Source organism: Montipora capricornis, unplaced genomic scaffold, assembly GCF_036669925.1.
Source record: "Montipora capricornis isolate CH-2021 unplaced genomic scaffold, ASM3666992v2 scaffold_483, whole genome shotgun sequence".
NCBI lineage: Eukaryota > Metazoa > Cnidaria > Anthozoa > Scleractinia > Acroporidae > Montipora > Montipora capricornis.
This window is the reverse complement of record NW_027180220.1, coordinates 127,501-147,500: the sequence shown is the minus strand read 5'-3', so window position 1 is coordinate 147,500 and position 20,000 is coordinate 127,501. Positions and strand designations below refer to the sequence as shown.

General features: G+C 37.4%; 1 protein-coding gene across 1 annotated transcript in view; it reads right to left on the bottom strand.

Moving 5' to 3' along the window:
- LOC138036399 (tetratricopeptide repeat protein 28-like) overlaps positions 1-20,000 on the bottom strand; it is a 105,794-nt gene that overhangs the window by 11,431 nt on the left and 74,363 nt on the right. Inside the window, exons 5-7 of the mRNA XM_068882707.1 lie at positions 18,850-18,899; positions 18,403-18,454; positions 18,085-18,137 (exon numbers count right to left, since the gene is read on the bottom strand). The gene's annotated coding sequence lies outside the window, so the exon portion shown is untranslated. The remainder of the gene's footprint in view (positions 1-18,084; positions 18,138-18,402; positions 18,455-18,849; positions 18,900-20,000) is intronic.

The window sequence follows — 20,000 nt, the reverse complement described above, 5'->3', positions numbered from 1 at the left end:
TGGTTCGTAAACAGGAGTAGGGCATGTAGTTCCCGGTGTTGTGGTCTGGTCTTTCTGGTCTGGATAGGGTAGGGTGGAGCGCCTCGCATAGGACCTCAAGTCCTGTTCGTGCTCCTTCCCTCTGGGCAGGTTTGCCCAATAGAAGAGACAAACCAGATGTCTCGTAAAACCAAAACCAGCTAGAGGCTTATTGCATGGAGTATTGTCATTGCCAGGGTTGAATTGGCCCATTTGTGTGGGATAAATAAATATTTTAAATAATAAAGAAAATTTCAACTGCTGGGTTATACAAAATGATCAATATCTTAAATTTGTGTATCTGCAAACAAAACATTTCTATCATATCAAAATGATAGAAACATACTTACTAAAGACAACGTTTCGGTGTCCTCATGACACCATCATCAGGTCAAATATAATATTTTACAGATAACTCGAATATTAATGTTCAAGATTAAGTTCAAAGTCCCTAGAGGCTAGGTGAAAAGTTTTGCCTTTATCGAGTCACTTTGGATATTCAGACACGGTTTGTGCTCGCGAATAAGGAACATTTCATACACAAGACAATCAAATTTGCATAAGCATTTCTTAAGAATGCGAAACATGTCAAATGTTATTGTTCTTGAGTGATGTTGACTTTGGCTGTGATTGAATCACAACCAAAGTCAACATCAATCAAGAACAATAACATCTGACATGTTATTCGCGAGCACAAACCGTGTCTGAATATCCAAAGTGACTCGACAAATGCATAACTTTTCTCCTCGCCTCTAGGGACTTTGAACTTAATCTTGAACATTAATATTCGAGTTATCTGTAAAATATTATATTTGACCTGATGATGGTGTCATTAGGAAACCAAAACGTTGTCTTTAATAAGTATGTTTCTGCCCGTAATTTTTATCATCAAATCCATTACATTATCATGTTTGATCAAAATGATACTGTCTGTTAATAAAATTCATACCGGTAAATAAACTAAGCAAAAACAGAATCCAAAGGCAATTATTGCAGGATAAATTTTGAGATTTCTGGAAGACAAATGCATCTTAAATACACTTTCTATGGACACAATAGAGACGTTCACCCTTTCTACGTTAAATCTGATTGGAATCCACCAGTTAAAAATCAGTCGCCCTTGAAAGCTACCTTGAGGAGGTTAAATGACAACTAATGGAAGTACAAATAACAAAGCTGAAACAAAACTTGTCACGCGACGAACAAAAGGCACTAAATGAATTGAAACAAAACAATGATATTAACCTGAAAAAGGGGACAAGAGCAGTACCACTGTCGTCATGAACAAAACTGACAAAGTAAAGGAGGGAGAAAACCTCCTTGACGACGAACAAAGCTACAGACGTCTTACAGAACCCATGGTGAAGGGAACTCAAAACAAGGTCTTGCACCTTATAATGTTAACTGACCTACACCGTGAAAACCACATTGATGACATGACCAAAAAATGGCTGTCACAAACACCCAACCCACCTAGAATACCAGAGTTTTATACTCTAACGAAAATTCACAAACCAACCATAACAGTGAGACCAATCATCTCGGGTTGTGACAAGCTGGCTGCATTTTCATGGAATCATTTATGTCTTGTCACTTTGCGAAATTTGTGGTTGAAAATTAAAAATCATATCACTAGTAAACTGTAAACATGTCAGGTATTAAAATTTACAGAATGTTGCCTTATTTCCCGGACACTTAGACTTCACGATTCAGTATTTCGTTGTAAAAACGAAACGTTCCAAAGACTTATCGATTAGTCTGCTTGCGTTTGTTCTTTTCGTGACCAAGCGACCTTCTATTTAGGTGGGAAGATAATTTCAATTTCTCTTTGAGGTAAGTAACATTTGTTTCTTATTAAATGCGATTTTTATTGAGCGTCGAGTTATATCTTTTCATTTTCAAAAGCGTTCTCTTCTCGTAAAATGCGAGATATATTTTATTTTTCTCGACATAAGTCAAGCTAAAAGGTGAGTTTCTAAACATAAGACTCATAAGAATTTTCCGTTGAAATTTCGTATCTCCGTGCAAAAAGTGAACTGACGGTACTGCACAATCGCCAACTAGCTAAATTTTTGATCGATCGTCAGTGCTAGCGACGCTGTTTACACAACATACAAAATATTAAAATGGCGTCCAGCAAATCAACAAAAATGGCAATTAATTATTGCAAAAATAACACAAAGAATTTAACAAACCTTTAACACGAATAACCTAAGACTAGGAATACCTTCAAAGAAAATAAAATGGTGGATACACTAATGCACTGCTTCCATCAATTTTTTGGAGAATATCAGCTGTGCAAAAGTAATGCGGGCAGATATCCCTAGGGGGTGGGACACCGACCGCATTGTGTTCGGTCGCACATAGCAGCGGTTATGCGCATGCTTATCAGCACAAGCCAGCAAAGTGGGACAAAATTGCCTTCCCACAAGCTTAATCAACTGAATTCTTAGCTTAATATATAAGAGAATTACACCTCACTCATAGTAGCTCATGATTCTGGTGGGGTCTAGGTGTGTGACAGTTGGCCACTCTCTGAACACTGCTTGACGACTCGTGCGGATGTTGAGTTACAGGGTATAGGGAGAAATTGAGCCAGTCGAAAGTACCCCTCGGGTAATCCCGACTTTGGGCCCAACTGGTTAAAGGAGGGTACTCAGAGATTCCTCGGAATCTCAACCTCGCTCCCAGAGGTAAAATGGGAAAACGACAACCGCCTTGTCAGCGGTGAAAGTTCTAGTCAATGACTAGGCAAACAAAAGCCAACCGAGCGCCCTCCTGCAAGAGTTTTGTTTTGCCCCGTTTCGTGTCATGCAACAGTCACGCGTGACAAGTCACGCAACTTTAGCTTCATTTGCCCGCATCTGGCAAAACTTAAAAACTAAAACATGTTCTTAGTGTTCAATCTCCTTATCCATCTGATAAAGATAACAAAAGACATTGTGTAACCGAATGTCATCATGCCCATCGTCGGCAAGAGCCGTAAGGGTAAAGCATGGTCTTAACCTGGAAGTCTTCACCCGGCATATATAATAAATTTAACGTCAGTCCAAAGAGTGGTCACCATAAGAAGCTATGGAGAGCCATTTGTGCAAAATTACAAATGCCTGGTGTAAATCTACAATAGTTAGTGCAGGAGTACTAATCATTGGTTTTAAACCACAATCATTAGTGCAGAATTACTTACTAATCGTTGGTGTTAAACTGTGATCATAACTGCAAAATAGAAATATTTGATGTTTAACTGTAATCGTAACTGCTAGGCAAAAATTGTCATCGTTAAGTACAAAGACTCACGATCAACTTCGAACGGTTCATAGCCTTCAATAAAACAGGTCTACAAGAAATTGTTTACAACGAAAGAATTACGGGGAGCGGATGTCTGGAGGAGCTACTTCTCTTATTGTGTCGTATATTACACGTCAGAAGCTCTTCCGCGGGAGTGCGTGCGTTCTGGCAGTAAGGGAAGACCTTTCATTCCCATAAATCCTGATCAGGTAGAGTTTTGAATTTCAGTCGGTTGTAGTATGGAGGAAATTGCACAATCTTTGGTTTGAAGGCGAAGACTTCGCGACAGAAAGTGTGAGGGGTACCAAATAGGTATGGAGAGGGGGGGGGGGGGGGAATTTACTCTCAATTGTCAGACTGTGATCTGGGCGACGTAATGCATCACTTAATCTTAGTAATAATAATTTTTATTTTGCAAGATACAGCGATGAATTATAAGTCAAATTGATCATCGAATTGTGAACTTTGCAGACAACGTATTCCCTTTGAAAAAAAAAATTGTTCACAACTCAATGGTTACCAAACGAAAAACAAACTGGCGGGCCGAAATCCAAAATTGACAACAACGACCGATAAGAACTCGTACGCCGGTTTAGTTTTGAGCTCGTTCACTCAATATAGAACACGATGGTTCGAAAATAAATATTAAAAGAACACTCAAACCAAGTGTACAAAACACAATGGTCAGGCAAATGAGAAAAATGTGTTTTCACTCACCTCCGAACACAAGATCATCAATAGTCGCGCCCGTCATGCAAGTTTGTCTAATGACATCACATCACACATCAAAACACGCGCTTTCATTGGTCCTTGCTAAAATCTTCAGGGAACCTTGCATTACACTTTTCACAGCACGATCGAGAATTTTTCTGCTTGCTGCAATACTTCGTGCGGCATTAAGTCCCCCCCCCCTCCCTTGGCAAGCCTCGCGTCTTCGCAAAAATGCTCCAATAATAATTGGGCAGCAACTGTTGGGTCAGTGCTTCGTTGAAGCTACAGAGAGATTTGGATGGCCATTTCGCACACGGTCTGACAAAGGAGGCGAAAATATCGATGTTGAACTCTTTATGTTCGTCATGAAAGGATTAAACACAGGGGCAGTCACATTGCTGGCCGTTCCAGCCTCAATCAACGTATTAAAAGATTGTGGAGAGATGTCTTCAGATGTGTCTGTGCCCTGTACTATTCACTGTTTCATTTGTTAGAAGATTCTGGTTTACTTTCTCCAACTGATGACGTGGATCTCTTTTTCCTGCTATACGTTTTCCTATCAAGGATAAACAGAGCACTTCAGGAATACTCGGAAGCTTGTAACCACCACCCCATGCGCACAGCATACAATTGGTCACCCGACCAACTTTGGTATTATTCTAGTATTGCTGCACAAAATGATGACTCCATTGACTTAACTTACTACGGGTGTTATCCCCACGGCCCACCCCACCACCCAGTGGATTTGATGTACACCTTGTTGAAGTTCCAGCTACAGTAGTGATATTGAATCAAGTCAATCAAGTGACATAGGGAACTGCTTCTGTTGACCCACTTCAGTGTAGCGAGGAGTCGACATCTACATCTACCTTCGTGAAGTGGTTCAGCAGTTGGTAGCAGGGTAGTAAGATAATTGTGGTATTTGCTTCATTTTGGTCACTTTAAATTCATTGCATACATGTATTTGGTTTACTGGTATTAGACTGTGCCCAGCCCTGATCAATCACTCTGTTCCAGTCTCCTAGGTTGTTATTGGTGAAAATGTTATATGGCGGACATTACACTATATTTTATGGACATTGCACTCTGTGAATTGAATAATTATGTAGATTTCAAAATAAGAATGCCTTTATTTTGCTATTTTGCTTTAAAATCATTCCAAATCAAGAGTTTCGTACCTGGTCAGTTAAGTTTATTTCAGAGAATGCTCAATAAACATTGTTGAGGGAAACAGCAGACCAACTAGTTAGTTTAAACTTATGATGTAATCTTGATGTTCTGAAAGTATTACTGTTAGTAACTAAGATCAATCATGGTTAATCGTCTTAGAAGGTTCCAAAAACAGGAGCAGAAAGAGTAAGAGCATACAGAAGAAATTTAATGTTTACAAGGCAAGGAACAAATTATGAGAGAAAGAAGGCAGAAAGAAAGAAAAGTGTCCACAGCCCAAGTGAAGTTGCCACACAAAAGATGCTTAACAGAGGGAGAGTCAGATGATACAGGCAAAAGACAAAAGGGAAATCAGTAAACCCTGATCCCACTGAATATGCTTCAAAAACCTATCAAACACTCTAGACCTACTTTTATATCTATGTTATTCTACTGAATCAACTTTGTCTCGTTATTTACCACAGAGATCGTCATCTCAAATGGCCCAACAGTCCAACAGTAACAACATAGAAAAATAACTCCTAACACAGTTAAAGGAATTTCCATCAATAGCTGCTGAAAATGCACTTCTGAAGTCGTCATACTCTAAAGACGCCATAAACTGTGGATGATAATCTCTCATAAGCAGGTAGATGCATAGATACTAATTCATTATCACAACTAGTTTCCAACAGTATAACACCACAAGGGGAGGGGGGGGGGGGGTGTTCCTCTGCACCAGTAGAGAACTTTAATAGTCGCTTGAGCTCTGTACACAACAAAAAAACAACACTGGTTATTTTAACTAAACAATACACAAGGGTACTCTAATTATGTAGCATCAACAATGATTTTTTTTAAAAATCATAAAAATTATTTACAATCCACAATGAGAAATAGAAAATGGTGTACTTTTTTAGCAATTAGATGAAAATACTGTTTTACCACAATTGCTTGTAATCTCGCGATCTGATTGGCTAATTTTCTGTTGTCGATAGGAGTCTAGACAAAGCCGCTCGTGTCATGCTCGTGTCAATTTGTCACACAATGTAATAGCCAAATTATCAGGAACGCTCATTTTGGGAAATAAACCAATCGTATTGGGAGAAAGTTATAGACAACGCTTGCTCTTTCTTTGTGTCATGATTTTGGTCACGCTCTGAAATAAAAACTATCTTTGGCGTTGAATATTGTGGTAAGAAACAAATCGAAAGTGGTTCAGTGTTGTCTGTACTCTTATCGACAACGATATTCATCATCACAGTGGTCAAAATTTGTTGTGGACTCACTTGGCTGCCCCTTGTGAGTCATTTTGGCCACAACATTTTGACCACTGATATCACCTTTGTAATCTATCACTTATCAGAAAATTTAGTAATAATCTTGTACTTCTGGTTGTTTTCGACATTAAAAGTTTTAATTTTCGCACACAGTTTGGTTTATTTCTGGACATAAGTGAGAACACCCGTGCATTTAAATTTTAATTTAAAATTTATATCAATGGAAACTGCTAAAACACTTGTGCATGCCTTTATCTTAATATCCAACCTTGACCACTGCAACTCCCTTCTGTACAATCTCCCAAAATATGCCGCTAAAAAACTACAGTATGTACAAAACGCAGCTGCTCATTTAATAACATTTTTCTCGAGATACAACCACATTACTCCCTTCTTGAAATATCTACACTTGTTATCACTTACTGAACGCATAAAGTTTAAGATTTTAATTCTCACTTTCAAGGCTTTGCATGATGTCTCCCTCATACATACAAGAACTGATAAGTCTCCACCGTCCTTCAAGAATCCTCCGATCATCTACATTGCTCCGTCTTAACCCTACCACCTATAATATGAAGTCTTATGGATCTAGAGCTTTTGCTGTCGCCTCGCCACAACTTTGGAACGCTCTACCAGAACACATTTAAAAATCTGATATTCTCGAGACTTTCAAAACACGACTTAAAACTTATTTACTTAAGGAAATTTTTGTAAAACTTTTTTCCCTTATGGATTAATTTTAATTTTTCATGACTTGTAAAGCGCTTAGATCATGTCTGGATAGGCGCTATAAAAGAAACATTATTATGATTGTGATTATTATTATTATTATTATTATTATTATTATTATTATTATTCTTATAATAATAATAATACAAGTTTTCAATTTCTGGCTTAAGCCCCGCTTTTAAATACCTGGAAATTTTATGCAAGTAAATATCCAATTATTATCTATCGGCAAAGACTACACATAACACTTTCACCGTTCAAGAGTTTAGCAAGTGGGTCTATAGATGGGCCCTCCCTTAAATGCATCAATTAAGATCTTACCTTCTTCACTGCTGTTGTCAATGTACATTTTGACCATAGTAAAAATAGTCACAGCTTGAATACATTAATTCACTTGCAGAAGGTTTCAACCTGAACACACTTTTGACACTGTCAGGAGATATCTTCTTTCCAGATAAAACAAAGAGAAATTCAGGCTTAGCACACACTGCAGGTAATACATCTAGGATCTCTAGTCCTGCTACAAAGTGGTCCAGCATTGCAATTCGCTTGCTCAAGACCAATTGTGTAATTAGGCCTTGAAACATCACTGGACAATTTTCATCCTTAAAAACAAAAATAAATGACAAGTTAGGAAATAAGTACCAAAATGTTATTAATGAATCTGTTTCTAAAAAGCAGTTAGCCCCCCCCCCCCCCCCAAAAAAAAAAACAGAAAGCTGGATGCCATTATAATAATTTTATCCTGTGAGAAATGAATAAAATCTGCTTTTGGAAACTGATGTGAAACAAATGAAGCTGTTTGGTTTTTTAAAAAAAGTGCAATAGGTTTAAGAGATATTGACCAGTTCATAAATAATAAACACTACATAAGTAAAATCTTTCAATGACAACAATTATGTAGCATGAAATGCACGGTGGCAAAGTCTTGCTGCAGAATTTCTATAAAACCTCTCAGTTTTGCTACATAAATCTCGAACTGTATTCAGAACAGGTGCGACAAGATGAAGAAACAAAGAACAACTCAAAGGTGGTCAACTCAAGAAAAGAGTATATCTGGGTTATTTTATACAGAGTGACCTATATGATCTGAAAAGTACAATGTATCTACCAAAAATGTTTCAGCCACAAAAATCACTGATCAAATAAGGACATTGCAGAGAGAAAGGTTGGTGTCTCAGTTTAACAATGGGAAATACAACAAGTAAAAAGTATACTGTTTGTTTTACGATGAGCTACCCCGTCGCCTGTTTTTTACCAAATCATTTAATTAAATTAACTATGGTTCTATTAAAATTTATCTATGAGCAGTTCTTATGTCAATTATGTCAATTGTCGCTAAAAAAACCCCTTGGGAGTGTCAACAAAGTATTGTATTGTATTGTATTTCAGGGACAAGGGGAAAATGTACTTTACTTACTGTCAACATTACTGTCAACCCACTTTCTTCCATGAGCCTTAAAAAATCATGGGTCAGCATTAGAGCAGCTATTTCATCCTTACTGCTTAACATTGCCTATTTAAAAAATTATAATTTGAAATACAAGGAATATAATTTTATTATTTATTTGTAGCATTCTTATCCTAGAAATTGCAAGACACACAGTACTGACCTTATTTATTTCATAAATACAAAAATTGCACGACTTTGCATTAAATGTTTAGCTGCCTTTTACTCTGATTTCTGCATGTCTGAAGGAATAGTTCAAAACTGTACATGGACTGTAGAAAGCTTAGTGTGCTATTGTATCTATCACTTTCAACCCCAGTGGCCTACATTTGTATCAAACCTCAGCGCACCAAATTAAAACATTTGCAAAATATATTTTCTTAAACTAAAGTTGTACTTGAACCTTTTCTTGTAAATGTTGCACATGCACACTCATTACATGACACAACAGGCACAAAAAATATTAATTGATCTATTTCATTTTTTTGTAACTGTTTTCCGGAGGTTCTTAGTCAAGGACAAAACCAAGGTGTTCAATAACGTAAAGATTTCTGAAAAAAAATGGGACTGCTATTTAGTTCAATTTACACAATAGAGGAGAGCTTCCTTTCAGACTTGGTTGGTAAACGATCTTTGGTGGTAGATGGAACCCCTTCCCAGAGAATTGACGGCCTCTGGAGATCTAAAGTCTAGTCACTTTCCCTTTTGTAGTTCCCATATGCATTATCAACCCACCTCACCCTTGATGCACACCTTCTATTTTTACCTAACTTTAAATAGTTTAATATATAACCAATGATCCACTACGGCCTATGTGTCAATATACATGTAGAGGCTCAAGTGACATTAGACTCTAATGGACATTATAACATCTCCTAAAGAAAAAGACTCTCCTAAAGAAAAGGACTCAATTTATGATCTCGCATTCCCTATGGTATTCAGTATCAGTCTATATAGTTCAATAATTAACATATATTTTTTCAAACTAAACAGCAGAGGTATACCCTTTTTGCTAAGCATTTCTCGAAATTTAGGTTGGAAAGTAAATGGACACAACATATTGTGTTCTTGCAGTGGAAAATTACCAAAAGCAATGAAATGTCTGAAAAGGTGGTCCTGTGTTCCTGGACCAGTAAACAGCACTGCTTTGTTCAAATGGTAAGCACAATTCCCAACAGAAGTTTGTTGGTCTTTAATTTTGTTCACCGTTTGCCCAAACCGTGAACCAACCACTTTGCCCATGAAACAAGTAAAAGGTAAAAAACCAACCTGTCTGGGGAGCTTCCAAACAAGTTACCCATGTACTAAAATCTAATTCGAGAAAGATCTACACAACTGGCTTGCAAATGACCGTATTCTCATTCCTTCCAAGATTCCTCGGTCCAGTGATATAAGTTCAAGACCAATAATGCTTTGAGATTCTGAATGACTTATAGGAAAATTAATCAAATCGATTGGATAGACCCTGAATATTGCACCAAATCAGCAACATGTACCAAATATACACTGTAGATGTTTTGGTTCAATTTTATTCTTGGTTTAACCCTTTGACACCCAAACCGGCCTGAACCAGCCAGACTCCCCTGGAAGTCAATGGGTTAAAATTTAATTTGCTTCGTTTTTGTTTATGGTAATGTATGTCTATCATATTGAAACAAAAGAAAATAACATTTAAACCAAGTGTAAAAGTTCAAGAAGTAATTAAGTCAACTGCATCCTCAAGAGTTGTGGACAGTTTCTTCTATCACTTGCATCTTTATGTTGGGAAACAATTCCGTTAACTTAATCCTTCATGAACTGGTCATCATCATTACTGGTTCCTGGTGCTAACTGACCAGTTGATAAATAATCAACAACATTGGTATTAGTTGGACCAGTACTACTTGATGGCTGCATTAGCTGTACTTGATGGCTGCATTAGCTGGATTGTAGTTGTACAGGGGTTAATTGAAGGAGTGCTGGTTGATGACACTGACTGTGTCCCAAAAGAACCTGCATCCTCAGTGTGTTTCACAAAGTCCTCATCCAACTGTCTCCCAAAAGTACGTACATCCTCACTGTATTTCACAAATTCCTCATCATCACTGTCCTATAAAAAGAAAAATATCCTTATGACAAATATACATGCCATACATACTCACTTGTCCACACCCAATCCCTTCCTAACTTCTTGAGTAGAGAAAATGCATGTTACCCTTAGCTAAAACTAGAAGGGCTGGCAAGCAACGTTCCTTTTACTGGCTTCTATTAGTTAATGTGTCGTAAACGATATTCTGGTAACCCTTGAAATGCATAAAGATAGAGTGGATATGCTATTCTGACAGGTTCACCTTTGGGTTTTCTTCAAAAAGGCTACAGCAAGGATTGGCATCAAAACCCAACACAATAATAGATTCTAAACTGTCACCCTTGCAAGTTTAAAATGTCCAAAACCTATCTGTTAAAAAAAGTGCTTATATGCTAAAAAATCTATGCGTTGCACCCCTTCACTGCATCTCATTCACTTTGCAGCTCTGTGTTTTGGTACAAAATAATTCTTAGGATTACTTAAAGGATTACTTAATAAGGACTGAACAGGAAAGAAAAATACCATCAACAGTAGATTCACACTCTTGCAGTCTTGCACACAGGGTAGTCTCTAATTTTCTCTCTGATGTGAATTTCATCATCATTTCCCTGATAATGTATGTTACCGTCACTCACAACCATGTCATCTGCCAAGGGTACACTTCTGGACAGTTGTCCTTGTGATCCAAAACCACCACACATTTCTGATGAACCCTTGGCGCTGCAACCTTTCCTTTGATAATGCCAGTTGCCCTTGAACCTTGGAATGGAAATCTACATTTACCAGGCTTTGTCCTTGAACTACCTACCTTTAAAGGCTAGTTTTCCCCCACCAGTTCTGTTAGATCATAGTTAGCATGTTGCAAGAGACTGAACCAGAGTACAATGTATGTGCTTCTGATATTACGTCAGCCACAGGAACTGTGGATCTAGTTTGTTGTTGCTGTAGATAACTAAACACTTCATTTACAGCCACTCTTGCTCCAGATGCTATGCACTGCCAAGAAGAAAACCATGATATAAAAGAAAATGAGGAAAAAAAGTGAAATGACTGAAATGCAAAACATGTGTCATCGGTATAAATTCGTGGTACTTCTTGCTAGCGATTTCCTTTTCAAATAACTATCAGTCCTAATCTTCATATCATATTTGGGGTTAAAAGCTGAAAACTACAACTAACCAGTGAATTTGTATTAGGTTATCCACTTCCACATATTAAAAGCGAGGCTGCAAGACTCACTACCAAATTGAGCGCATGCAACGAATTAGAATAGGCAATAACGTTTCGCTGACTTCATCAAGCAAAACGAAACCTACATTACGAGATGTTACTTCTGCATATTATTTCTATTGTTCTTTGTTCATAAAATTTTCAGAAGTTCAGCTTAAACTCACTTGTAAAATAAGCTTATCATAAAAAGCGACCTGCTTACCATTGCCGGCTCTGCTTTCCATGCAGAGGTACCGTCATAGCTGGCGCTTTCCTATAGTTGTCACTCCGAGTTCAAACAGTTGAGCGTCAAACAGATTCTGAACGACTTCAGGTGTTATGTCCTGTGCTTCGAACTTTTTCAAGACGCTACTTTCTATGGAGAGCAACGCCAGGATTCTCCTCATGGCCGACGTGGTTTGCCGAGCAAATTCGAGGTGCTTATGAGTCATTTCGGGCGAAATCGACCCCACAAGCTCATGTAGTTTTAATACTCATCGCTTTTAAATAAAGGCCATCTACCTATCTATCTACTGTATCAAATTGGCACCCACTGGTGGACTAGAGTGGCTTTTAGTGGGAAGTGCTATTGGGTTTAGAATGGGGCATCACTCGTCAAGTAAGCGACACAATATTTCCTGATCAAAATTCCTATGTCAGATTTCAATATTCCAAGGGTTGGACACAATGTGTTGCCTTACTTGTTAGACCACGCATGGTGATGGGTAAGGATCTCGAAATTTTAGGTGAGTCTGCTGGTCTTTTGAGAACAAACTTCAAAATGTCGCTGACTATGGGGCGCCAAATGTAAAAAGATATTATTTTCATTATTGGCAGGATTGTCATCTTTGCGATTTATAAATCGCAAGATTGCCAACTTTGCAATTTATATAACGCGTAATTTATAAATACACATTTCTAAATCTCCAATGTCCGATTCTTGCTATTTATATATCGCACAGTTTGCTACTTTGCGATTTATAAATCGCAATGTTGGCAATCGTGTGATTTACAAATCGCAAAGGTACTTGAATTTGTTATTTATAAATTACAAGATAACTTTTGTGATATTTGATAAATAACAAAAAAATAGGGGGAAAGTACTTAAATAATATTTTTACATTTGGCGTCCCATAGCTGACCTACTCCCCTAAAGACAATCTGTGCTCGATATCCGAAATCGTCGACGGCGAGAGAAGGGTAAGTCGCGTGTCTCGTTCTTATCAGATTAGTCCGTCAATTTGATGTCGCTTTGCTGCGGAAGTTCACGTTGCACAACAATTTTGTGAAAGGTAAAGAATTTTCGCTACTTATGAAAGGGACGTTTTGGTCTTTTTTGTGGCTTCTATTTTATCTGAAGGGAATCTACCTGCCCACTTTACAACAACAAGAAAGTTTATGGCAATTAATTTACTATATGAGCCTTTGGTTTACGCAAATGTGCCTTTGTCGCTTTTATTTTCCTTTGCTTTTAAGAATGGCAAATGATGTTGAAACAAATCCCGTTGATCGCCGCTCCAGACCAAGGCCACTTCCTCTTTCTCTTCACCGTCACGTGCTCGTACGTGCAAGACTTCGTACTGACCGTTCGGTACCGCTCGTCAATTGAGTGTCGAAAGTAATAAGTTCTCGCACCAAAACCAATCGTGGCTCGCGCATGCACATTTTCCCCCGCTTTGTGTTGGCTACGTGTAATTACTTCGAGTTTTGATTGGTTTACTGGATTCTCTCCGTCCTTTTTGATTGGCCAAAGTAATTACTTTGGTTTGGGTTTTACGACACTGATTTGAAAACCCCTCTAATGCAAATCCTGCATTTTAATAGGCCATTTTCGAAATATCAATATTCAGCTTGATATGAGGTAGAGAGGACAAAAACAATAGAAACAAGTTGGAATGGATGTAAAAAATATTAACTTATCATCCACTTTCCTTTGTCTTGGTCCTCTAAACCTCTCTTTCAAGCTGAATTTTAATATATGGCAAGTGGCCGCCTACGCTACTAGAGGACTATTAGTAATAGTTCTCGAGTAGCGAAAAGCGTGACGCTTTCGTTCGTTTTATTCCCAAATTAATATTTCTTCAACTTGCATTTGCTAACTTTATCATTGCCTTTTCTGTCCAACTAGTTGGGTGATACTAAACCAATTAGACCCTTCGCCCTCAAGGGCCACGGGTCAATAGCCCATTCGGCTTCCCCTTATGGGCTATTTTACCCGTAGCCCTCGCGGGCTACAGGTCTAATTGTTAATTAGCACTAGCGAAAGAAACGAAAACCTAGCAGGAGTGATTCGTGGCTTAACAGTTGCCATTCAAGTTGATCGTGACTCTTTGTACTTTAACGGTGACGATTTTTGCCCAGCAGTTACGATGACAATTTAACATCAAAGATTTAACACCAACAGTTTAACACCAACGATTAGTAATTCTGCACTCACGATTGTGGTTTGACACCAACGACTGGTACTTCTGCACTAACGATTGTGGTTTAAAACCAACGATCAGTAATCCTACACTAACGATTGTAGATTTACACCAGTTATTTGTAATTTTAATTTTGGCACATATGGCTCTCCATAAGAAGCAGCTCTAACATGACTTTCTTCTCTCTAGTAAGGCTTTTTTGTAAGGCTTTAATTCAATAATATCGCAATCGGAAAAAAATAGGTCGGAAAAGTTTTCAACAGATGTTGTAAATTGAAAAGAATTAACACCAAAAGTTTCTCAAGGTTGCCTTAAGTGTAATGACGTTAAAACTTGGATTAGAAATTGTAATAGATCCATTTGAAATATTATTAGTAGCAATTGCAACTTTTCTAAACATTTTTATTAAATAATTCATTAAACTCATTTGTTACAATTTCGTTGTTAATGTGTAAGATTTTGATATTTCTTTGCAGACCTTGAAGATATTTGTCCGTTTTCTTTCAAAGCTAGTGTCTTGTGAATTGTAAAAGGAACAAAAAATAAGCCGAACATGTTTAGGTGAACTAATTGGTATTTCAAATTTAACAGTGTGAAAATTATTTGTTGTCGAAATCGTAAGCATAATCATTATATATCTGTCGATAACATCATTAGTTGAGTTAAAAGCATGTTACCCAAATGTGGATCTACGGCGAAATTTTATGTCAAAACTGAACAATTTCCAGGCAAACACATTGAAAAATATGTTATGTTTAACAAGGGTGATGGATTATCGATGTGCAAGGAAAGAATAGAGGGTAGCATAGTTCGATGAAACGACAAACAAATAACTTATTACACTCAGCAAGTTAACATTACTAAATACCTTGCAATATTCCTCTTTTCAACCTTTTGAGCAGGAATATTAATGAATCTGGCTGCAAATAAATTAACGGATAAGCAATATTGGGTGCATCATTCGCAACTCATCATGAGTGACGGTGATCATTTCAGAAAATAAACATAAAGCATTCTAAAAGAAGAGGGGTTAAAACAGATCTTAAAACGTTGAAAAACTACATTTTCAGCCGCCTTTTGCGACCTTCTTCAGAGAAATGTACTCAGCAAGTTACGGAATGCAAATACATAGAAAAGGATATCATTGTTCGTTGCTCCTAACTTGATCCAAACTGAGTCACTAGTCACTAACTTGATCCAAACTGAGTGAAGAGAAAACAACAAAAACTACCGCAAAAGTCATCCGATCTGGTGTATCACATAAAAATTACTTGTTCGTGTTATTAAGAAATGAGTAACAGTGAGCAACTTACCAACTGGATGCTAATTATCGATGCGAGGTCCTCCACGACAAGAAGTGACTCTGCAAAATATTATAATTTAATGTGGTTATCCATGCATTATCGAATCTTGTACGAAAACTTTAAACTTTCTTAACACAAATCATTTATGCCTAGAGGGCAAAAAGAGTAGAACTGATGCAGAAAGCTGAAAGGTTCTTAAGAGAAGCGACAAATGGAGCAGGAACAACAAGAAGTCATTTCACACTCCAGCAAACTGCGCAACTGATTAGAAAGGCACTTCAAATTGAACACGGATCAAGATGAAATGACTGTTCCATTGCTCCAAACAACTGATGGCGTTCCGGGACGCTCAAAGTTGTGATGGAAACCATACATACAAGGCTTTGGTCTTGCTTAGCTTAAAGTAAAACTTTAAAGGGAGTAGACATTACGAATTTGTTATGGCTGAAATATTCAATGCATTCTATCTCATCATTTGCTTTGTGCGGACACCCTCCATTTTAAATCTAAGCGGATTAAACAACTAAACAGGAACAATTCAAGATACATCATTTACTTACCCTCTCAATGTGTAAGGAAAGAATGTAGGGCAGTATATAGTTCCGCGATCACACAAGAAACAAATAATTTATTACACCCCTCAGGCTAATATTATTAATTTTTTTGCAATGTTCCTCGAACATTGCAAGCTCTTAATCCGGAATAATGGATCCCGCCATAAATGAATTAATGGTAAACAAAATTGGTAATTTGTTTGCTGCATGCGTCAGTCACAACCAGGAGCTTCTGAATAATTGTCACCACTCCAGGAAATAAACAAATTTATTATATCTCTCAGATAGTACGCGCGCTGTAATTGGCTAAATTAGCCGGCCGTATTCTACAGTACGGTCCGCTGTACAGCCCGCTAAATTCAAAATTTCGACAAAACATCATGTAGCGAGTTTTTCATGTCATTTCTGTTGCATAAACTTGTACTGAAAACTGTTTGAATCTTGCAAGCAACTATTTCAAACTTAACAGCCAAGAAGATTTAGTTTTTGGGATTTTGGCACGGCATTCTTTGTGGCAGTTGAACCTTCCGCTTCACTTTGACTAGTTTCCTTGCCCGCGCGCCGGTTAACCTCAGAGATATAATAAATATCTTACTAACCTCGTTTTCTCGGTCCGTACTTTAAGTTACGGATCCTCGTTTTTTCCCGTTGATTTATGGCCCGCGCGCTTCGCGCTTGGGCCATAAATCAACGGGAAAAAACTCGGTCCGTAACTTACAGTACGGACCTCGAACTCGGTTAGTAAGAGGTATAGACATAAAAGGAATGTGTGCCGATATAGTTACTAACTTTAATCCAAAGTACAGAGAAAACGTAACAAGCAGGAGCCCAGTAGAAAATATTGAGATTTGGTTTTACTACGCATACATTACTTGGTCTTGTAATGAAACAATGAGTAACAGTGAAGACTTTAAGACTGATGAGACATGATGTGATTCTCGATGCAACTGAGCAAAGAACAGAAAGCAGTACAGTTCGATCAAACAACAAACAAATAATTAATTGAGAGTGTCTCATTACCTTGCAATGTCCTTGTTGGAACGGACTGAGCAGAAACCCAAAGGAATCCAGCTACAAATGAATTAATGGATAACCAATATCGGTGAATTGTTTGCATGCGCGCGCGCGTCAGTTACAACTGAATAACCGTGAACGTTTTACAAACTTTATGTAAAAACAACAATATATACTTTCAAGCATTAATTCAAAGTGTAGAGAGCACAACGGGAAGCAAGTAAAACGTAGTCAGAACTGGTTGATTACCCATCAATTACTTGTTCATTTACTAAGTTTTCCAAATACAGGCGAAAATTACTGAGTGCTGATTGGCTGAGAAAGAATGCATTAATTTCTTTATCACCAGGCCACTTTTAGGTCGGCAAGAATTAAGGCATGATCACTTGATCCTGATTGGTTAACAATTGCTCAGTAAGAGCAGGGGAGGTTACAAGACAATCTTTCTTCCAGATTCTAACTCTGATATAAACATATGATATGCAATGAAGTAAGGCAAAAATTCTGATTTAGAAAAATACCAAGAGACCTCGAATACTAATCCAAGATAACACAAAAAAATTAATAATAATTTCTTCATGAATGCATTTCATGTTGTGCCCATCACTCACTTGCTTTAATTTTAAATCGGATTCTTCATTTTTTTGCCGGGCTTAACTTTGAAAATCAAATAATTTGACATTCTAACGTGAGAACTTATTGCAGAAGGTCATAGCTTCGACTCCTGCCAAGGGGAATTCGGATTTATTCCGAGTAACCCCGAGCAGGCTCAACCGATTGAAAAAAATATCTCTTCATGGAGCAAGTTGGATGTAATTGAAACTGGTTTGCATAGCATGAGTCATTTGTTCATAAGATAAAGATACAAGTAAAAATAAACGACTTACCAGTGTTGGTCCAAACGGATCCTTTTCAAAAGCCAAAGGTTCGGCTCGTAACTCTAAAAAGTTTAATTTGATGTGGTTATTTACTGCCAAGTCTCTCGGTAAAGCATTATCTTGGGGGATATAACTGTCTTAACACAAATAAATTATGCCTACCCAAACACCGGGGATCGAGATCAAATGAATGTAAATAAAAAAAGCTGAAGAATGATACATCACTTACTTTCTCGTTGTGCAAGGAAAGAATAGAGGGTAAGCATAGTTCGGTGAAATGACAAACAAATAACTTATTACACTCAGCTAGCTAATATTACTGAATACCTTGCAATGTTCCTCTTTTCAACCTTTTGAGCAGGAATATTAATGAATCTGGCTGCAAATAAATTAATGGGTAAGCAATATTGGGTGCATCATTCGCAACTGATCATGAGTGACGGAGATCACTTCAGAAAATAAACATAAAGCATTCTAAAAGAAGAGGGGTTAAAACACATCTTAAAACGTTAAAAAACTACATTTTCAGCCGCCTTCTGCGACCTTCTTCAGAGAAATGTACTCAGCAAGTTACGGAATGCAAATATATAGAAGAGATGTTATTGTTCGTTGCTCCTAACTTGATCCAAACTGAGTCACTTAAGTCACTAACTTGATCCAAACTGAGTAAAGTGAAAACAACGAAAACTACCGCAAAAGTCTTCAGAACTGGTTTTAATCACACTAAAATTACTTGTTGGTGTTATTAAGAAAGAGTAACAGTGAGCAACTTACCAATTGGATGCTAATTATCGATGCGAGGTCCTCCACAACAAGAAGTGACTCTGCAAAATATTATAATTTAATGTGGTTATCCATGCATTATCGAATCTTGTACGAAAACTTTTAACTTTCTTAACACAAATCATTTATGCCTAGTAGGCAAAAAAGTAGAACTGATGCAAAAAGCTGAAAGGTTCTTAAGAGAAGTGACAAATGGAGCAGGAAAAATAAGAAGTCATTTCACACTCGAGCAAACTGCGCAACTGATTAGAAAGGCACTTCAAATTGAACACGGATCGAGATGAAATGACTGTTCCATTGCTCAAAACAACTGATGGTTTTGTTCCGGGAGGCTCAAAGTTGTGATGGAAACCATACATACAAGGCTTTGGTCTTGCTCAGCTTAAAGTAAAACTTTAAAGGGAGAAGACATTACGGATTTGTTATGGCTGAAATATTCAATGCATTCTATCTCATCATTTGCTTTGTGCGGACACCCTCCACTTTGAATCTAAGCGGATTAAACAACTAAAACCTTCTCTGTTCAGGAACAATTCAAGATACATCATTTACTTACTCTCTCAATGTGTAAGGAAAGAATGCAGGGCAGTATATAGTTCCGCGATCACACAAGAAACAAATAATTTATTACACCCCTCAGGCTAATATTATTACCTTGCAATGTTTCTCAAATCGATGCAAGCTCTTAAGCAGGGATACTGAGTGACCGTGAACGTTTTACAAACTTTATGTAAAAACAACACCAATGTGCTCTCAAGCATTAATTTAAAGTATAGAAAACACAACAGGAAGCAAGTAAAACGTAGTCAGAACTGGCTGATTACGCATCAATTACTTGTTCATCTTACTAAGTTTTTTAATCACGGGGCAAAATTACTGAATGCTGATTGGCTGAGAAAGAGGGCATTTTTGTTAATGTTGAGGGTACTTTTGGTTATCAAAAAGGCAGGATTACTTGATATTGATTGGTTAACAGTTGCTCTGCAAGAGAAAGCGACTTTCTTCCACTTTATGACTCTCATTGAACCACTTTGTCCACGTATAAAATATATTTTAAGCACTATTTCTGTTGACAGCAAAAATTTATTGAATTGAACTTTAACTGATTGAAACTTTGTCATTGTTGCTGTAATGTTAAGATT